The 5,277-nt window shown below is 41.3% G+C and overlaps 1 pseudogene; it reads left to right on the forward strand.

Moving 5' to 3' along the window:
• The first annotated feature begins 3,911 nt into the window (after positions 1–3,911).
• Positions 3,912–4,739, forward strand: LOC133070610 (dolichol-phosphate mannosyltransferase subunit 1-like; annotated as a pseudogene).
• The last annotated feature ends 538 nt before the right edge of the window (positions 4,740–5,277 follow it).

The raw sequence follows: 5,277 nt of genomic DNA on the forward strand, positions 1-5,277 counted from the left end.
ATATTGCAATACGAATATTAATAAAAAAAGTGTTTGGAGCAAACTGGTTAGTAAAAATGCAAATGAAAACATGAATCTGATCACTTGCAGCAAGCTAAAATTAATCCATTAGCTGAATTATTATGCTAATCATTCATGGCCAGAAGGTTGGCCATCATTTGTATCCTGACCACATACAATTCCCAAATAATAGCAGCAGGAAGCACTGTGGCTCAGTTCAGTGTTTGGAGAGGCTGAGCTTTCTAATGGGCTTTGGGGGTTGGTCCCTCCCAAGCCCTGGGCCATGCCAACTGAGGAACACGTTGTTCCATCCCCACACACGCTATCCTGTTGCAGCAAGCCCTGCTAATGTTTACCGTTCAGCTTCCTTGATATGACCTCAACATTATTTTCATGTTTCATTTTGACAGGGCCTTTCTCTGGGTTCAGAGCTCTGTGACTGGTGATTTAGACTTCCACACCATGCAAAAATCACAGAAATCTCTCTTCAAAAACAAGGCCACCTAGGCCATTGGGTGAATTCGTTCAAACAGCACACTGGCTTTCACACTTTATTTAAACAAAGAGGTCCTATGGGTGCTGGTGCTACACATGTGACATGATTTCTCTATTTTCAACTCTTAGTTCTAAAGAATGAAACCTCATTCCTGAGAGATTCTTATGTAAACAATGGCAGGGAGCCTTGCTGGTAACAATCAGAAAGGTCAGAGGATGGACCCGCCTGAGTGACCACCGGATGAAATGCGGTCTTCTCTGGGGACTGCATTCCCTGTGGCTCTGCGTTCTTGAGCAAGGCTTTCACCCTCTCTGGTCCTAAAGGAAGGGATTAAATCCAGTGTCTCTAAGGTCCTTTCTTACTCTGAAGTATTTGTCTTTTAACTCTGTTAAAATTGGCCTCTGTAGAACCCAATTAATTTTGTTTCTCATTAACAGGCGAAAAGTATTTTTATATGAGAAACAAGCTCTTGGCTACTCCTTCAAGGGAAGTAATCAGAATTCAAAGCCAACAACACGTGATTTATCTTTCTGCACTTAGGATTTTGGCTTTCACTTGAGAGTCATTTCCCGAAATGCAAAATGAAGGAATTTAAAACAAGAAGCAGCCAAAAAAATTCCTGGCTGAGAAACTGCCTCGGCAGCATCTTGATTTCTCGAGTCACTTTTTAGGTTTTACCCTGCAGTTGTGTTCTGGCAAATCTGATTGAATCAATATGTCCTTTATAGACAAACCGCGTTCTCTGGCTTCATCTATCATCTGCTCTAGAAAAAGCCATTAAGTCAGTAAAAGGAAGTTGGGAAGAGGTTTTACTGCAGAGAATGAGTTTTTTTCAATACAAATACTGACCCCACTGGAAAGTATGAATGCAGCAGCTTTAGAAATCAAAGTCAAGGTCATCTTAACGATTAGCAAAATAAGCTGTGGCTCTGCGATGTGAGTACTGGTCTAGTGGAAACTCTCCCAATAAAATCTCCCCCTCTCTGACCCTCACCTAAACTCGGACTTCAATAAGTATTAGTCGCTCAGTTATCTGTCGCTTTGTGACCCCATGGACTGTAGCCCACCAGGCTTCTCTGTTCTTTAAATCAGCAAGCATTCAATTTTCAAATGTAAATTTTCTATTACAATCTCAGACAGTAGAATGAGAGCAGCTGGGGAGCTCAGGCCATTGCTGGGAAGACTGACATTATTAAGCTGGGCATCCGGAAATTTCCCCAAGGACACCACAGAGCAGGAAAGAAAATAACTCCTGAGACAAACCTCCTCACCATGCTCAACAATCTTGACATTTGTTTTTTATCTCAAGCCATATTCTATACTTCTGGGAAGCAGGCAAAACACAAAACAGAACTACTGACGAGGCTCTGGTGCTGGGAGAAACAGAAAGATTGCTGCTCTTTTTTTAAAAAGCTGAGAGGAAAAGCCTTAGTCCTTCTTTATTAGACAAGGCTCTGTAGCTACAAAAGCCTGTTAAGGCCCAAACTTGAAAGAGAATGTCTTCTCCACCTATTCTGGCAGATGCACCTCTAAACAAGCCAACACAGAAGCTCTGTTGGAGGCACTGTCTGTCCAGATTCGATGTCTGGAAACCTGCAAGCAGACTAAGAGGCTCAGGCCTTCAAGATGGAACGGCTTCCCTGGTGGGATATAGTGTGAGCCACACAACTTGAGGTACTGATTCCTGGCACAGAAATGGTCTGCCTTCCCTGGGATTCTGTGGTGTGAGGAGTAACAGACTTACACTGGGTCACCCTTTCAGCGATGCTTCACTTGCGAAGTCTTTGCTCAAACACATCAAGCAGGCAGACCAAAAACCTCAACTGTGTGGTAACAGGAGCAGACTGTGGCTCAGATTGTGAACTCCTTATTGGCAAATTCAGACTTAAATTGAAGACAGTAGGGAAAACAACTAGGCCATTCAGGTATGACCTAAATCAAATCCCTAAAGATTATACAGTATAGATTCAACAGATTAGATCTGACAGAGTGCCTGAAGAACTATGGACAGAGGTTCACAACATTGTACAGGAGGCTGTGATCAAAATCATCCCCAGGAAAAAGAAAGGCAAAAAGGTTGTCTGAGGAGGCCTTAAAATAGCTGAGAAAAGAAAGCAAAAGGCAAAGGAGAAAAGGAAAGATATACCAATCTGAATGCAGAGTTTCAAAGAATAACAAGGAGAGATAAAGTCTTCCTAAGTGATCAATGCGAAGAGATAGAAGAAAGCAATAGAATGGGAAAGACTAGCGATCTCTTCAAGAAAACTGAAAACCAAGGGAACATTCCATGCAAAGATGGGCACAGTTAAAGAACAGAAACAGTATAGACCTCTATGCCAAAGCCTTTGACTGTGTAGATCACAACAAACTGTTAAAAATTATGAAAGAGATGGGAATAACAGACCACCTTACCTGCCTTCTGAGAAACCTGTATGCAGGTCAAGCAAGCAGCAAGAGTTAGAACTGGACATGGAACAATAGACTGGTTCCAAATTGGGAAAGGAGTACGCCAAGGCTGTATATCGTCACCCTGCTTATTTAACTTAAAAATGCAGAGTACATCAGGCGAAATGTCAGGTTAGATGGACAAGCTGGAATCAAGATTGCCCAGAGAAATATTAATAACCTCAGATGTGCAGATGACACCACCCTTATGGCAGAAAGGGAAGAGGAACTAAAGAGCCTCTTAATGAAAGTGAAAATATTACTCAGCCATTAAAAAGAATTCATTTGAACCAGTCCTAATGAGATGGATGAAGCTGGAGCCCATTATACAGAGTGAAGTAAGCCAGAAAGATAAAGAACATTACAGCATACTGACACATGTATATGGAATTTAGAAAGGTGATAACGATAACCCTATATGCAGAACAGAAAAAGAGACACAGAAATACAGAACAGACTTTTGAACTTTGTGGGAGAATGTGAGGGTGGGATATTTCAAAAGAACAGCATGTATACTATCTATGGTGAAACAGATCACCAGCCCAGGAGGGATGCACGAGACAAGTGCTCCGGCCTGGTGCACTGGGAAGACCCAGAGGAATCGGGTGGAGAGGGAGGTGGGAGGGGGGATCGGGATTGGGAATACATGTAAATCCATGGCTGATTCATATCAATGTATGACAAAACCCACTGGAAAAAAATAATAATAATAATAAAAAAAAAAAATTAAAAAAAAAAAAGAAAGAAAGAAAGTGAAAGAGGAGAGTGAAAAAGCTGGCTTAAAACTCAATATAAAAAGACGAAGATCATGGCATCTGGTCCCACCACTTCATGGCAAATAGATGGGAAAACAATGGAAATAGTGACAGACTTTATTTTCTTGGGCTCCAAAATCACTGCAAATGGTGACTACAGCCATGAAATTAAAAGACACTTGCTCCTTGGAAGGAAAGTTATGACCCGTTCCGCCATGGCTGCCGTGGAAGTGAGTTGTAGCTCTCCTAGGTCTCGGCGGGAGCCGAAGGGGCGCGCCCCGCGGCAAGACAAGTATTCGGTGCTTTTGCCCACATACAACGGAGCGCGAGAACCTACCGCTCATCGTGTGGCTGCTGGTGAAGAGCTTCTCTGAGAGTGGCTTCAACTATGAAATTATATCATACATGATGGAAGCCCAGATGGAACAAGGGACGTTGCTGAACAGTTGGAGAAGATCTATGGGTCAGACAGAATTCTTCTAAGGCCATGGGAGAAAAAGTTGGGACTAGGAACTGCACATATTCACAGGATGAAACATGCCACAGGCAACTACATAATCATCATGGATGCTGACCTCTCACACCATCCAAAATTTATTCCTGAATTCATTAGGAAGCAAAAGAGGGGTAATTTTGACATTGTCTCCAGAACTCGCTACAAAGGGAATGGTGGTGTACATGGCTGGGATTTGAAAAGAAAAATAATCAGCCGTGTGGCCAATTTTATAACTCAGATTTTGCTGTGACTAGGAGCATCTGATTTAACAGGAAGTTTCAGGTTATACAGAAAAGAAGTTTTACAGAAATTAATAGGAAAATGTATTTCTAAAGGCTACATCTTCCAGATGGAGATGACTGTTTGAGCAAGACAGCTGAATTATACTATTGGTGAAGTTCCAATATCATTTGTGGATCGTGTTTATGGTGAATCCAAGTTGGGAGGAAATGAAATAGTCTCTTTCTTGAAAGGATTACTGACTCTTTTTGCTACTACATAAAATAAAGTCATTCATTTGTACTTAATCATGTTCAATTCAATTTAAACATAGAAAAAGCCTGGTTGCTGAATTTTATAAAATGTACTCAGAACATAAATCATAAGGTAAGGCAAGTCTATTTTCTGGAGAAACTCCATTTTATATGTCAAATTAAATTAGAAAAATGAGCAGTGTTGTCAATTTTCATTTACATTTTGCTGTATTAAGACCTATAAATAAAGGTATACGGAATTTCCACATTAAAAAAAAAGTTATGACCAACCTAGACAGCATATTAAAAAGCAGAGACATTACTTTGCCAACAAAGGTCCGTCTAGTCAAAGCTATGGTTTTTCCAGTAGTCATGTATGAATTTGAGAGTTGGACCATAAAGAAAGCTGAGCGCCAAAGAATTGATGCTTTTGAACTGTGGTGTTGGAGAAGACTCTTGAGAGTCCCTTGCACTGCAAGCAGATCCAACCAGTTCATCCTAAGGGAAGTCAGTCCTGAATATTCATTGGAAGGACTGATGCTGAAGCTGAAGCTCCAATACTTTGGCCACCTGATGTGAAAGGCTGACTCATTGGAAAAGACCCTGATGCTG

Source organism: Dama dama, chromosome 15 (assembly GCF_033118175.1).
Source record: "Dama dama isolate Ldn47 chromosome 15, ASM3311817v1, whole genome shotgun sequence".
NCBI classification, from domain to species: Eukaryota; Metazoa; Chordata; class Mammalia; order Artiodactyla; family Cervidae; genus Dama; species Dama dama.